Source organism: Stomoxys calcitrans, chromosome 2 (assembly GCF_963082655.1).
Source record: "Stomoxys calcitrans chromosome 2, idStoCalc2.1, whole genome shotgun sequence".
NCBI lineage: Eukaryota > Metazoa > Arthropoda > Insecta > Diptera > Muscidae > Stomoxys > Stomoxys calcitrans.
In genome coordinates this window covers 91,295,408-91,311,899 of record NC_081553.1, presented here as the reverse complement: position 1 = coordinate 91,311,899, position 16,492 = coordinate 91,295,408, and the positions used below count along the sequence as shown (strand labels likewise).

At 37.6% G+C, this 16,492-nt stretch overlaps 1 protein-coding gene and 1 long non-coding RNA gene across 5 annotated transcripts in view; one reads left to right on the top strand and one right to left on the bottom strand.

Annotated features, from left to right (window-relative positions):
* Positions 1-16,492, top strand: part of LOC106089100 (rho GTPase-activating protein 7) — a 79,842-nt gene that overhangs the window by 11,019 nt on the left and 52,331 nt on the right. The window lies entirely within an intron of this gene.
* Positions 1-16,492, bottom strand: part of LOC131995306 (uncharacterized) — a 107,161-nt gene that overhangs the window by 48,374 nt on the left and 42,295 nt on the right. For both annotated transcript variants that reach the window (XR_009397366.1, XR_009397365.1), the window contains exon 3: positions 251-388. This is a non-coding gene — a long non-coding RNA (uncharacterized LOC131995306). The remainder of the gene's footprint in view (positions 1-250; positions 389-16,492) is intronic.

Here is a 16,492-nt window from a genome sequence, read left to right as displayed (position 1 = left end):
GATTAAAGTTTCTCTTATGTCATTAAATGAAAAAAGTATAATAGCTATAAAAGAAAAGAAAAAAACAAACGCACGAGACAATGATCAATCTGGCATTATCGTCTCTATAGACAATAAAGAATGAAACACAATGGGCAATGATGATTGTGGGTTAATACAAAGAAGAAAAAAAGCCGTACACAGATGGAACAACACTCCCTTATGCATGATGCATAAAAGTATATAATTTATATATAGAAATTGTACATACCAAGTTTTCCATATTTGGGCCATTGCATTGCTTTTGAAGTCCACTCCACTTGCGTGTGGTAATGAAAAAGATATTGATTTGCATTTTTTGTATTTTTTGTTTGGTTTATTGTCGTCTCTTTTTTCAATGGTTTATTTTCTGAAATTAAAACAAAATATTAATTAAATTATTAATATAACAAACCATTAAAGTAAAAAGCTTGTCTGATTTGCGGTTTGCTCAATAATACTTGTTGTTGTTTTTCAACATAGCAAATCTAGCTTAAAGCTTAAAGGGTATTTGTGGTCGTATAAATTGTAATAAAATAAAAAAAAATGTTCTTCTTTTTCAAAGGATGCTAAGTTCGGCCGGGCCGAATCTTGGATACCGACCGACCAACAAGAATTCTTCTTTACAATTGCAATCATGTGCAAGCCCATGGGCTTGCTTGGGATTATTTAATGTGTACGTTCACTGTACCAACCCCAATAGAGAAATCGGGATGATATAGACGATATAGTATGAAATTCACGTGTTCTAGGAGTGGAATACGAATCTGATATAAAAATTGTGCCTTATCCCCAAAAACCTCAGAGACTGGAAATTTTTAGCTAACTGGAATAATAAGTGTATCCAATGAAATATATTTTGAAATATAGTACGAATATATTATGAAAGTTAGGGATTACGTATCCTGAGGGTAGCCCTAGCCCCAAAAAACACCCATAAGGACATGTTTACCGATTGGACAACATGAATATCAAAGGAATGGTTTTTGAATGTAAATCTGATATAAAAATTTGGACCAAGCAACCTTGGGCCCTAACATGTAGCTGACAGTATGGGGCTCAAACGAAAGGTAGAGGGGAGATTCTGCTATTCACGAGAGTGGAAATTCTGTTATTCAACATTGCTTTTCAAGAATATGGGGGGCTACTCTACCCTATCGGTAGAATAAGGAACCGATTTAGAAATTAGGAACCGATTTAGAAATTAGGTCCAAGTAGGGAGGCATACATACAAATTGAACTTTCTTGAGTCTAATAGCTCTTTTAAATCTACCATCACACCTTTGCCATACGCCACTATTTTCCAATTTTCTTTCTTTCTTTGGCGCTATAAAAATCACTTGCTCATCTACCATATACAACCATCAATTTGATTAATCTCGCAAAAGATATTAACAAGGTGTATAATGCATCATGGCCATATAATGGGAAATAAAATCAAGCAAAACACACGTCAACCTTAGACTTGTTTAAATAAATAAGAAAATAAATTCATCCACTCTTGGCCGCACGAAGCAGCTCTCCCATTGAATTTTATTGTATACGGTTCATCGAAAATATGGCGATGGCAAATTGTCATTATGGTAAACATTTTAAGATGAATTGATATACATTAAATGCACTTAGAGAAATAAGAGCAAGGAAAAAAGTTCAGCCGGCTGAATATGGGGTACCCACTACCAGGGATTCCGCTAAAAATTTACTCTTTTATTGAGTCAGTTTGTATTTGAATTATCTTGACAGGGGTCATAAACGAACACTGTGCCATAGGCCGCATGGCGGCGCGCATGGGAATTCCGCACAATGACTGCAGGAGTTACCTCGATGACGATGAGGAGCACTGGCTGTGTTCTTGTTCGGGTCCGCAGAGACGTAGGCTTTTTTTTCTGGGGAGCCGTTTCTTCTATGATCTGGGGAAGTTGCGAACGTATCTATTGTGTGTCTCCTGAGGTTTGTTGGAGGAACAGAATGGTTCCGACGGGAGGTGTCATAAGCTCCGGCGTAGGTACATTCGTGCTTGCGTGGGGATGGACGTTTGTTTACCCCCCGCTCGGGTTCTCCATTCCTCCAGGCTTTCTTTTATTCGTGTATAACCTCTAGTCCTAGATCTCACATCTTCTTTCACTTCGCTTTCTAGGGTACCACAATGAGCCACACTGACCTCCGAGTGAACTCACCTTTGGTGGGTAACCCATTCAACTTAACCTAACCTAATCAGGTATTGATTGGGGTTCAAGAAGTAATATACGGGGATCGATTTATAAGGGTTTTATACCAGTTTGTAAAACGTCTCGGTGCAGATGTTCAGAATAGAAGGCTTTGTGGCAAGTTTCAGCCAAATCAAATGAAAATTAAGGCTTTAAGAGGCTCAAAAAGTTGAAACCGGGAAACAGTTTATATAGGGCTACATCGGTTTATAGACCGATGTTGGAAGTCAAAACAGAAGTCCTTGTGCCAAATTTCATTTCATATCGGATGAAAATTGAGGCTTCTAGGGGCTCAAGAAGACAAATCCAGGGCTCGGTTAATAAGGGGGCTATATCAGGTTGTAAAGCGATTCGAAGCATACTTGGCACAGATGTTGGAAGTCATAACAAAAGTCTTTGTGCTAAACTTTAGCCAAATCAAATCAAAATGTGAGCTTCTAGGGGCTCAAGAACTCAAATCCTGGGATGGGTTAATATGGGACCTATATCGGTTGTAAACCGATTCGAAGCATACTTGGCACAGATGTTGGAAGTCATAACCGAAGTCCTTGTGCAGTCCAAACCGGATGAAAATTGAGGCTTCTAGAGGCTCAAGAAGTCAAATCCGTGAATGGGTTAATATGTGGGCTATATCAGTTTGTAAACCAATTTAATGCATACTTGGCGCAGATGTTGAAAGTCATAAAAGAAGTCTTTGTGCTAATTTTCAGCCAAATCGGATGAAAACTGAATTCATCTAGGGTCTCAAGAAGTCAAATCCAGAGATCGGTTAATAAGGGGGTTATATCAGTTTGTAAACCGATTCGAAGCATACTTGGCACAGATGTTGGAAGTCGAAACAGAAATTTTTGTGCTAAACTTTAGTCAAATCGAATGAAAATCGAGGGTTATAAGGGCTCAAGAAGTCTAATTCTTGGATCGGTTTATATAGGCGCTATATCCAAACCTGAACCGATATGGTCCATTTGCTATCTCCACCGTCCCACTCCAGGGATCGGTTAATAAGGGGGCTATATCAGTTTGTAAACCGATTCGAAGCATGTTGGAAGTCATAACAAAAGTTTTTGTGCTAAATTTCAGCTAAATTGGATGAACACTGAGGGTTTAAGGGGCTCAAGAAGTCAAACCCGCTGATGAGTTTATATGGGGGCTATTTCCAAACCTGAACCGATATGGTCCATTTGCTTCTTCACCGTCCCCCATCATTAAGAAGTATATGTGCAGAATTTTGAGCGGCTAGCTGTACGCGTGGAGGCCACCGTAGCGCAGACCGTAGCATGTCCGCCTATGACGCTGAAGGCCTGAGTTCGAATCCTGGCAGAAAATCAAAAAATTTTTCAGCGGTGGTTATTCCCCCCCAATGCTGGCGACATTTGTGGGGTACTTTGCCATGTAAAAACATTTCCCCAAAGAGGTGTCACTCTCCTGCACGCCTTTCGGACTCGGCTATAAAAAGGAGGTCCCTTACCATTGATCTTAAAATTGAATCGGACAGCACTCATTGATTTGTGGGAACTTGACCCTAGTTCCTTAATGGAATGTTCATTGGCAAGATTGCAGTTTGCAGCTGTATGCGTTCCACAGCTATCGTGATTGCGACCGCCATGGTGATTGCCACCGCTATCGTGATTTCGACCGCTATCGAGATTTCGACAGACGGGTGCAAGGGCGGACATGGCTAGATCGACTTAGAATGTTGAGACGATCAAGAATATATATGAGGGCGGGTCGATTTTTATACCCACCACCGAAGGATGGGGGTATATTAATTTTGTTATTCCGTTTGCAACACATCGAAATATCCATTTCCGGCCCTATAAAATGTATATATTTTTGATCAGCGTAAAAATCTAAGACGATCTATCTTTAAAAATGAAGACATTAGCTGAAACTTTGCACATGTTCTTTCTTTGTCCATAGGCAGTTTAAGTTCGAAGATGGGCTATATCGGACTATATCTTTATATGGCCCCATGTAGACCGATCTGCCAATTTAAGGTCTTAGACCCAATAAAGCCCCATTTATTATCCAATTTTGCTGAAATTTGGCACAGTGACTTATGTTAGGCTTTTCGACATCCGTGTCTTATTTGGTTCAGATCGGTTCATACTTGGATATAGCTGCTGAACCAAAATTGACCAGTGACTTGACAGTGACAATGAGTTGTGTTAGGCCACTCGGTATCCTTCTTCAATATATAGACCGATTTCTCGATTTAAGGTCTTGGGCTCAAGAAAGTCGCATTTATTGTCCGATTGTGCCAAAATTGTTCAGATCGGTCTATATTGGGATATAGCTTCCAAAAAGACCAATATTGAACAGTTTTAGTTGAAATTATTTTCATTCCCCCAAACATTTTTTTACTTTATTTTTTCAGTGTACAAGAATGATGCATAAACACCTGTGCACCCACTGACCCTCCTGCTCTTCTTGCTCATTGACTTATTCAGCCTTTTTTGTGGTAATATTTTTAACCGCAATGATCTTAAAACAATGAAATTGTCATAAATAAGAATTATAAACAACAATGAACAAATCATCAAAACAGAAAAAAAAGAAGAAAAAATCCACTTTTTTTATTTTTATATATCAAACAAATGTGGACAATTATCATTAACAGAGACAGACATTCGGACAGCTTAGTTGACTTGGTTATGGTTGTGAAATGCGTGCGTGTGAAAAAATCTCACACATTGTCAACTGTGGCGACGGCATGTCCATCAATTGCCAGACAGACGGACTCCTACAACATGCAGGAAGCTTTGTTTTTCTGCCATTGTAGATATATGCTATACACACAAGCGTCTATATGTTTGTTAGAAGATTTTTAAGTGCATATCACCATTTTTGTTGTTATCATAGATCAGGGAAAATATGTATGTACATGTTTGTATGACATTTAAAAATTACATATTTTTCCTATATAACAATGATTTTTTTTGTTGTTGTTAAGATCATTGCCATTGATTTCGTTGTTTTAGGGGTTTGTTTGGAATTTAATTTGAACATTTGTCGGCATGGGATTACGATTGATATTGATGCCATTTTTATTATTTTTGTTGTTTCGCACACTGTGGGAAATCTATTGATGAGATGTGTTGACAAATTTTCGCTGACGTCGCCACGTAGTGATGATGAATAATAAGGCAGTCTGTTTGCGCCATGGCAAAAACACTATGCTTCAGAAAACTGCGCTATTTTTTATATGATTTCTAAATTTATAACGCTTAATAATTTTTAAAACACAATTTTTAGTAAAAATCTAAGCATTCTGTTGCTAACCCTTAGAAAATAAAATTCATTATACGCCACCTCATCATGTTTTCCATGGTAGCGTATACGTGTTATGGCTGTCGATATGTACATTACACTTCATTTCAAGGCTTGCGGTTACAATCAAAAGTCTGATATCGAAATATATTTTGTGGAAATTAATAACCGCATCCTCTTTTCAACCTTTTAAACGTGACCTTGAAAGATATTTTATAGATGTGATAATTGTTTGTACTTTTCAAACTTCAAATCATGGCTGAAGGGGTAAGAATTGGGTCCTTCCAACAGATTCACTTAGACAACTTTTAGTTCATTGTATTCCTCATTCTTATTTTGAAGCAATTGGCCAAAGCCTTTAATGAAAATCGAACGCAAAACCCCCATTACTTGCAGTTCCAGCACGATACAGAAATGACCACGGGCGCACTTAAGTGGTATTAGCACTTGTCTACAGTTAGTAATTTTCTCCAAAATCACAGTTATGATGGACGGCATTAGCATTAATCAAGTCAAAACAGGCCTAATTCGGCCAGGCCGAATCTTGGCTATCAACCTCCATAAATTATGCTAAAAATTTGCACTAATTAACATAAATTTTAATAAATTACTAGTTAGCCCGGTGTGCTTTGCTGCACCCATAAGTATTTGTGGCAACCTTTTGACAAGGTCTAATTTTAAAAAAAATTGTGGTCGTATTAAACTATCAAACAACTTTCATTCAAATCCCATATTGCCCGTTTGCTATACATGTCCATTTGGAGCAAGGTTTTGGGGTGGGGCTACTGCCCGGAAATTCACCCTAATTTTCATTTATATAAGTTTCGTATCCTACTCAAGTAATTTTCGTTTGAATCCCATATTGTCCCGATCGACTTACATGTCCATTTGGGTGTGATTTTTGGGTTGGGGCTGGTTTGTTACCTCACATTTTTACATAAATTTCGTATTCTACTTCCAATTACGTTTAATTTGATACCCATTATGCCACAATCGGTAAATATATGATTTTTGGGCGATTTATCAAGTTCGTATTCTACTCTTAAATATCTTTCATTAGATACCCATATTATCCTAATCGGTAAACATATCCGTTTGGCTAAGTTTTGGGGTAGGGCGTTCCCCTCGGTTGTGCGACCCCAAAGTTTTATATCCATTGTGAGTTTTTTGAGCTACCATAATGTGGCATACACACAAATCGATGCGCTCATCTCCGAGATCTGGAGTTTTTGAAGTGTGGTTGAGGGAATGTCCGTTCCCCTTCGCGGATATCACAACTTAAAGGTAAGGGGGAAGGCTCGCTCCCCCGCAGGTATCACAAATTATAGTACCATATTTTCTATTGGACTACCATCTGCAACAATTTCATGAAAATTGGTTCAGCCGATTATGTACTTCACGTACCAACTTTCAACCAAATCGCTATTTGCTACCATGGAGTTGTTGTTGTGTTGAGTTGTATTGTACACTGAGACGGCAGCCCTGGTCAATGAATGACTTCATCGAGTTAATCCGTTACGTACAACCGGCTTCCATGGGATTAGCTACAATGGAGTCCTAGATTTATAATGAACCTATTGGGTTGCCCAAAAAGTAATTGCGGATTTTTTAAAAGAAAGTAAATGCATTTTTAATAAAACTTAGAATGAACTTTAATCAAATATACTTTTTTACACTTTTTTCTAAAGCAAGCTAAAAGTAACAGCTGATAACTGACAGAAGAAAGAATGCAATTACAGAGTCACAAGCTGTGAAAAAATTTGTCAACGCCGACTATATGAAAAATCCGCAATTACTTTTTGGGCAACCCAATATATCCAAATCTGAACCTGAACATTTGGAACAAAAATTAAAAGTATCTATGTAAAATTTCAAGAGAATATATTCATTCGTTCGAACGATATGGATTTCGAATGACTGTGATTACATTATGGCTAGATTAGTATACCCCTCACCCTATGTTGGTGGTTTTAAAAGTCCTTGTAAAATCCCAGTGGGCTATAGGTAAGAAGCCGCAAAATCTTTCGATTCTGATGAAAAATTTGTGTGTAGAGGAAAATTAAAAGCTTTTTTTCTAAAAAAAATTTCCAATTTTTTTTTTGTTTTTTTACAAATTGAGGAGACATTCTAAAATAATGAGGAGACATTCTTTTAGAATTTGCAAAAAAGCCAAGAATAAATTTAGGATTCGTAAAAAAAACAAGAAAATTTAAAGAGTAAAGTTAGAGCCAATAGTTAGCCTTTTTATAACAGTTAACGCATTTTATAACAGTTATCGCAAACTGTTATACTGTCAAACTACAATAATTTTTTTTATTTTTTAATACACATGAAAATTGTAATTTTGAACGACTATTTAAGACATTTTATTACATTTCAAGCTACTAATGAAAACTGTTATACTATCATATACGAATTTGTTTTTGTATTTTTTGAATCAATGTATATTTTTATTATAATTTTCAAGTTGTTTTATAACTGCAAACGCAATTATAATAAATTTATTTTCGTATTTTTTAAATACAAATGAAAATTGTCATAATAAATAAATTTTATAACAGTTAAGGTAATTATCGAAAACTGTTAGACTGTTATACACTTACTTATTTTTGTATATTTAAACAAATTAAAATGTTTACTTTGAATATCTTTTTAAGTCATTCTGTAACAATAAACGTAATAATGCATTAGAAAACTGGTATACTGTTTTATATTCATATACATATGCATTCATATGCATTCATATACAGAAATTCCTTGATTTACTTTGTTATTGGTTCCAAAAAATCGCAACGTCAATCGAAACGACGTAAATAGATATTCAAATCACTCCAATTTTTCGTTTATTTCTCTTTCGAGACGAGCTCAATGATCGAAGATTTTTGCAATGGAAAAGAAAAGCCAGAACACACACCAACTACTATGGGTCCCGTTTCGTCATTTGGTTAGAATAACTCTTCGGCCATATTAGGTTTTGAGGCTTCAAGAGCCATGCATTGGTGGGTCGTACTTATACCGCATTTACCTCGAAAACGTGTCTACGATGAAAGCGCGATACTAACACAAGTCTGACACCTTTCACACTAGCTGTTCTTTTTACTTTGTAGTGATAGACTTTTTCTCCATACGACAACTTAGCTTTCATGGCATACACATGTCAATTGTGTGAATTTTTTGGAAACTGTGCTGTTGGCTTCGAATGTTAGGCAACAGCAACAGTAACGGCTTTCGCTGCAGCTTCGTGTGCCTAGTAATAAAGTTGTAGTAAAATTCTTGGTAGTAAGTTCCCAAGATTCATCCCGGCCAAAATTAGCACAAGTTTTAAATACAATCTCTTGTTGAATTAGAGGTATTGGTGGTTGGTGGTTTACCTTTCTTACTGCGCTCTAAGAAAGGTGCCGTGATATGATCCGATGTTTGTTTTCAAAAGACATGCTTTTACCATTGCACAGCTCACTTATTAATGAGTAGATGGAAGGATGAATCTGTTTGGGGCAAAATGGACTGTTGATGAATCTTGGTTAGTTTTCAAATCGCGATCTTCATAGCACAAAGCATTAATAATAGTAACCAGATTTTGCCTAAAAGTTTTAAAAAAGGGTTTTTATTTTGCCTTCTATTCTAAATAGAAATAAAAGCAACGCCTATTGGTATCAGCTGGACAAAAAAATAATGCATGTCTTGTTTTACGGCAGCTATAATGGAGTGTGTCTCACCTTTCTGAATTCTAGTAACACCATTGCTATTTCTGTATGCCATTACAATTGACCTTATGCTTCTGACGTACATCCTGGCTGGTGCGTAAACTGAACTTTTTTTATATTTTAAACCTATTTTTATAGGTATTACAAATAGGTTTAAAATAATACCCATTATGCGCTCCCATGCCTTGCCATTTTTTGACTATTATCGGTTAAACAACACAGTTTATTCTCTGCGCAAAATATGTATTACAATAATTCCTATATATATATTTTTATTGCTGTTTAGTATTCCATTTTTCTTTCATTCAGCACATTTTTATTCCAAAATATATTTTCCTGCTATATTGTTGTTATAAAAAAAAAAACAATCCATATAAACTTAATCACAACAATGATACGGATATGTGTCACAAGTATATTATATCACAAGCGGAAGACTTTTCTTCCAAACACTCTTTATAGTCCACATTGATTGAGTGAATGAATGAACGAACGAGTGAATGAAATATTTTATAAAGTGGGTGTTAATCGAAATATTATGACATTCATAAGGAAGACATTGCATTGAAATCAGTTAAATCATCTACCAAAAATGCTTGAGAAAATAGCAAAAAATATTCGTGATTTTATACAGCAGCAACTTGGGGGAATATGTAGTAAGTAGTTGGGAATTAAAGGGTTGTACCTGTATTATGTTTAAATTTGTTTAAAGCAATAAAAGGTAAAAAAAAAAATCCCTTTCCAAAGGTCTGTTTAAATAAAACAAATCTACTTAAATTATGTATACGCACCTATGGTCAATGGCTGAAGCGCTGGCGAAGGACTAGGTGACGTATACGTCATATAAATTTTGTCTATCCAACAAACATACGCCACATTAAACGATTTTTAAAAACGTCTTTTTCACACAACCATAACAAATCTTAGACTAACAACTGAAATGTAATTTACAAAAGTTTTTTAGACTTTTTTTCTTCATCCCTTATGATATTTCTTCCAATCCAATATAACTTTGATTTCACTTTTTTAAGTTCCCACCTTGGTAATGTTTTAAAACATATTTTATTTTTCTCATACAAATTGTGATTAACATTTTAAATTAAGTTGTTTGAGCATTAATGCTTGAATATTTCTTGGAATATGAATAGGAATGGAATTTCAATCAAACTTATTTTAGTGTGGGACCCAAGAGATTAGCAATTGCAATTTGCTTTTTTACTATATAAGCAAAATGTGTCGCATTAACTAAGTAAATTAGAAAAAATTCAAATAAATATGGTTTTCAGAGCAACGCACCACAATTTGTTAAATATTCATTATTTAGTTGTTTACCAGATATAAATTAGAAAAACAGCTTTCAACTACAATAATTATTCTTATTCAGCTTTTCCCAGTGATATTACGTTTGTCCCATGGGATGCATGAGTAATATTAGTTCATTTTAAATTGACATTTGACCTTAAATACGAATTGGTTTTTAACTATAAACAAGATGAACAATAGATTAGCTAAGTTTGAATGGAGAGTGCGCATATTAATCCGCCCCATGCCAGTATGGACATACACTCAAGGCAGTAATCGACTTGTTTATGCTCTAAATACTAAAAAATAATCGGAAACAAGTTATGGTCCGGTCTGAACGGAATGTTGGAGACCATAGTTGAAGCCATTGTGTAAAATTTCAGCCAATTCAAGTATGAATTGTGCCCTTTAGGGTCTCAAGAAGTAATATAGAGAGATCGGTTTATATGGGAGTTATATCAGGCTATGGACCGATTCGGACCATAATTGTCACGCATGTGTCAAATCGAATAATAATTACTCCCACTGAAGGCTCAAGAAGTCAAGATCCCAGATCGGTTTAAATGGCAGCTATATCAGGTTATGGACCGATTTGAAACATGTTTGGCACAGTTATTGAAAGTCATAATAAAACACTTCGTGCAAAATTTCAGCCAAATAGGATAAGAATTGTGCGCTCGAGTGACTCAAGAAGTCAAGACCCGAGATCGGTTTATATGGCAGCTATATCAGGTTATGAATTGATTTCAACCATACTCAGCACAGTTGTTGGAAGTCATAATAAAATACCTCATGCAAAATTTCAGCCAAATAGGATAAGAATTGTGCGCTCGAGTGACTCAAGAAGTCAAGACCCGAGATCGGTTTATATGGCAGCTATATCAGGTTATGAACCGATTTCAACCATACTCAGCACAGTTGTTCGAAGTCGCAATAAAACACCTCCTGCAAAATTAAAGCCAAATCGGATGCGAATTGTTTGCTCTAGTGGCTCAAGAAGTCAAGACCCGAGATCGGTTTATATGGCAGCTATATCAAAACATGGACCGATATAGCCCATTTACAATCCCAACCGACCTACACAAATTAACTGGCTTAACTCTTTCGAAAGTTAGCGTGCTTTCGACAGACAGACAGACGGGCGGACGGACGGACGGACATGGCTAAATCGACTTAAAATGTCATGGGGTCTTAGTTGAATATTTCGAGGAGTTACAAACATAATGACGAAATTAGTATACCCCCCATCCTATGCTGGAGGGTACAAAAAAGAAAAAAAACTGGCAAAAACATACTAAAACAAGGAAAAAAGGCGTTAAGTTCGGCCGGGCCGAACTTTGGATACCCACCTCCTCAGGTATATATGAAAACCACCTTTCGTCATAATACGGTAAAAAAATGCATAATTTATGCTCCCACAGTAGCTATCTCGAAATATGATCCGATTTGGACCAAATTCGGCACGGACATTGAGTGTTCTAATAAGTACAAGTCATTTTGGTTATAGCTATATCCAAACCTGGACCGATCTGAGCCAAATTGTGGAAAGAGGTCGAGGGGTCTAACACAACTTACTGTCCCTAATAATGGCGACATCAGACAATAAATGCACCTTTTATCGACCCAAAACCTTAAATCGAGAGATCAGTCTATATGGCAGCTATATCCAAATCTGGACCGATTTAAGGCAAATTGTAGAAGGATATCAAAGTTCCTAACACAACTCATTGTACCAAATTTCGGTGAAATCGGACAATAAATGCGACTTTTATGGGCCCAAAACCTTAAATCGAGAGATCAGTCTACATGGCAGCTAAAACCAAATCTTGACCGATCTGGTTCAAATTTAAGAAGGATGTCGACGGGCCTAACACAACTCATTGTACCAAATTTCAGCGAAATCGGACAATACATGCGATTTTTAAGGGCCCAAAACATTAAATCGAGAGATCAGTCTATATGGCAGCTATATCCAAATCTTGATCGATCTGAGCCAAATTTAAGAAGGTTGTCGAAGGGCCTAACGCAACTCACTGTCCTAAATTTCAGCAAAATCGGATAATAAATGTGGCTTTTATGGGCCCAAAACCTTAAATCGAAAGATCGCTCTATATGGCAGCTATATCCAAATCTAGACCGATCTGAGCCAAATTGCAAAAAGATGACGAGGGACCCACTTTCCTAAATTTCAGCGAAATAGGTTAATAAATGTGGCTTTTATGGGGCGAAGATATATCAAGATATAGTCCTATATAGCCCATCTTCGAACTTAACCTGCTTATGGCAAAAAAAAGGAATCTGGGCAAAATTTCGGACGGACGGACATGGCTACATCGTCTTAGATTTTTACGACTATCAAGTATATATAAACTTTTTATGGTCGGAAATGGATATTTCGATATGTTGCAAACGGAATGACAAAATGAATATACTCCTATCCTGCGGTGGTGGGTATAAAAGCTCCAAATCAGTGATGGGCACACTAACACTGTTGAGAAGTCCTAATTGCCTTTGTGTGTGTACGATCAAACATCAACTAAATGAAAGAGCTTTGAAATAAAGTCAGCCAAACGAAGCCACACGAAGTTGTTAAGCTCTTCGTGTGCTTCTGATCGCTTCCTATGCCCGCGGGCATTTATGTGCGGATGTGTATACTGCCCATCTGTGCTCTAAGTTATGTATGTACTCTATTGCATGTAGTTATGTCAAGTTGCAGACCTGGTGAACTGGAAACAAACTCGCTTAAATAATTTTGGTCCCTTGGGTATGCAAGGTCGCTTGCAATTTACTACATATAGTTGCGAAAATAATGAGTTAAAATTTTTTTTAAATTTTTTTATTCATATTTCTATCCAGTTCTTCAATTTATCTCTCATCAACACCTTTCTATCAACCCTACTGCAGTTACTTTTTTATTTGAATAAAATATCCATGGAAGGGGAGTTTACAATTATATTACATCAGAAATATATCATTGAATGTGAACGCCTTTTTTTGTCGAAAACATGTGGATGTAAAACGTGATGTACATGAATAAATTCAAACATTCATTTGCAACTTTTTTGTTTTTTTTTTGTTTTTGGGATTTCTTTTTTCCCGTTAATCTTTAAATCTATCATGGGAACATAAAAAACGCGGCATGCAATATTTTCCTGGAATTCTGTACCATGGGTGGTATAATTGATATAATTGAAATATTATTTGGGAATGTGCATGGGAAAATGAATTGTTATAAAAGAGCCTGTAGCACCAGTTTAATGATATAACGAATTCCTTTGCAATTTTTAAAACATCGTGCATATGGGCGCTTTGTTTATTCCGAGTAGCCTAAAAAAAAACGGCAAAACCGATTTCCATGAAATTTCCACAGATCGCTGCCGGGCGGGGCAACGGTGAAAATTGGGTACTTCATTTTGTGATGTCTAGGGACGCGGATCTTCCACTAACCCCGATTTTCAAAAACGCCAGATCTCGAAGATAGGTACATCGATTTAAGTAAAATCATGCTCGCCTCCATTATGAGAATTCAAAATCACAAAATTGGTATACAACATTCGGGTCAAATAAGCGTGGGGGACGCCCTACCCCAAAACCAATCAAAACGGGCATGTTTACCGATTGGGACAATATGGGAACCATATGAATGGCATTTAAGAGTAGAGTACAGACTTGATATAACAATTTGACTCCAAGTGTCGGGGGCCCACTCCACTCCCAAAAACAGCCCAAAAATGATATCACAAAACGGTTTTTTTTTTTATCAAAATCGAAGTATTTTGTCAACTGACAATAATGCGGTCCTTAAGGCTGGGATCCGCCGTAGCGGTGAGGCCACCGTAGTAAAGAGATTGGCATGTCCACCTTTGACGCTGAAAGCCTGTGTTTGAATACTGGCGACATCATCAGAAAAAAAATTCAGAGGTGGTTATCCCCTCCCAATACTGGTGATATTTGTGAGATACTGAACCATTTGGTATAGCAGCCATGTAAAAACTTCTCAACAAAGAGGTGTCATAGTTCGGCACTCCGTTCGAACTCGGCTATAAAAAGGAGGTCACTTCTCATTGAGCTTTAACTTTAATCGGACATCATTCATTTTTATGTGAGAAGTTTTCCCCGGTTCCTTAACGGAATGTTCATGGGTAATTTTGCATTCTCAACCAGGCTGGTGAAGTCGCAGATCGCCGACTATTTAGTTGGATCCACAGTATTTGGACGCGGAACCACAGTATTAGGGAAATTTAAGGACGGTCAACTGTTAGTAGGAAAAAGCGATGGGACGACGTACAAAGACGGGAGCTGAAGTCTGGAGCTAGTGAAGTGGGTATGTGTGTGAAGTTCTGATGCTTTGTAAAACTTTCAAAACATTAGAACTTCACACACACACACACTCCCACACCGCGGTGTCGCTTTTATTCCTTTTGACTAACATACTGTATACCGTGTGTGTGAATGTTTCGGTAGAACTCCTGTTTTGGCTCAGACTTGTGCTGCGTCATTGTAGGTTATGCCACCTTATTTCAAACTGTTTCTGAATGACGTATTGCTACGGGATGGTGCTTCCATCATCCCACTATTTGACCAGTCCGGAACTGTCTGGAGTTCAACTGGAAGTAGTTGGTCGTACGTGGTCGAACCAGAGTCCTTAATCTGGTACCACGGGAGTCAGGAGCCCCTGGAACTTCGGTCTCAGCATGACTATTGGTGAGGCCCCAGTTGGGAGCAACGTGGTGGCTGTGGCTTAACACTTGAAATTGCAAGAGAGGCATTTCGATGCTCGGTGTGGAGTTGCATATACTAAACCGGGTGCCGTGACCCATAGAACGGAAAGAGTTGGGATAGTGCTCTGCTCCTAACCAAGGGGGAGGGCGCGTCCAGACAACGTGAACTCGAATTGGTACTCATGCTTGCATCGGCTATGTATGGGGGCCTTGGTAGATGTATAATTTTCACACGGGGTTAAGAGCCCTGCAGGATTAAGCCATCGTGGCAGGTGCCTGAATAAAACACCATTTGGACTTGTCAGTAGGACCCAAGGGTTTGCCGACTATAAACTTAAATAATGCAAAGCCCTTCGTAGAATTACGATTCAACTTAGAAACATGCACCACAGACGTGCATTTGATAAGGTAGAAGGAAAAGGCTGTCAGTAGAAAGGTCACAGCATTTTATTAAAGTTGAAGCAACTTTGGGTATAATGAGTGAACACTGAGATCTGCCTGTTAACGAGTGCGACAAATGTGGATCAATTTCCTCAACAGAATGATTTCGATATCCAACAAGACAAAATATTTGGGAATGATCTTGGAAAGGAAATTGAAAATAAAATATCGCATCCAAGAGCGTACTGCGAGGGCTCTCTGATATTGGGCACTATGAAGGCTGGCCGTAGTGGATACTAAATCCGAGGATAGTTCACTGGCTCTACTGTAGCGTAATTGCAAATAGCAAATTTTGCCCATGAATATTCAATTAAGGAAAAGGGGCAAACTTCTCACATATCAATGTGTGCCGTCCGATTCAATGGTAAGTGGCCTCCTATTTATAGCCGAGTCTGAACAGCGTGCCGCTGGGCGACACCTCTTTGGAGAGAAGTTTTACATGGCATAGTACGTCACAAATGTCGCCAGCATTAGGAGGGGAAAACCACCGCTGACAATTTTTTTTTTTTTGGTGGCCTCGCCAGGATTCGAACCTAGACGTTCAGCGTCATAGGCAGACATGCCAACCTCTGCGCTACGGTTGCCTCCGTAGCGTAATTAAGCCCATACAAAATTACGCCTCAGTAGTCTGGGGGGCGGTGATGGAAAAAAGTTCAATATAATGATATTGCAATGGTTCCGAGAACATGACATAGGCGGGGCGATGAGGACCACGCGTACTAGGGCGCAGTATCAGACAGCTTCTGCGGCAATGAGTTATTAGACTTAAATCGTTAGATGTTAAACACATATCATCACTGGATAAACGAGACGACTATAGAAAAAGCTG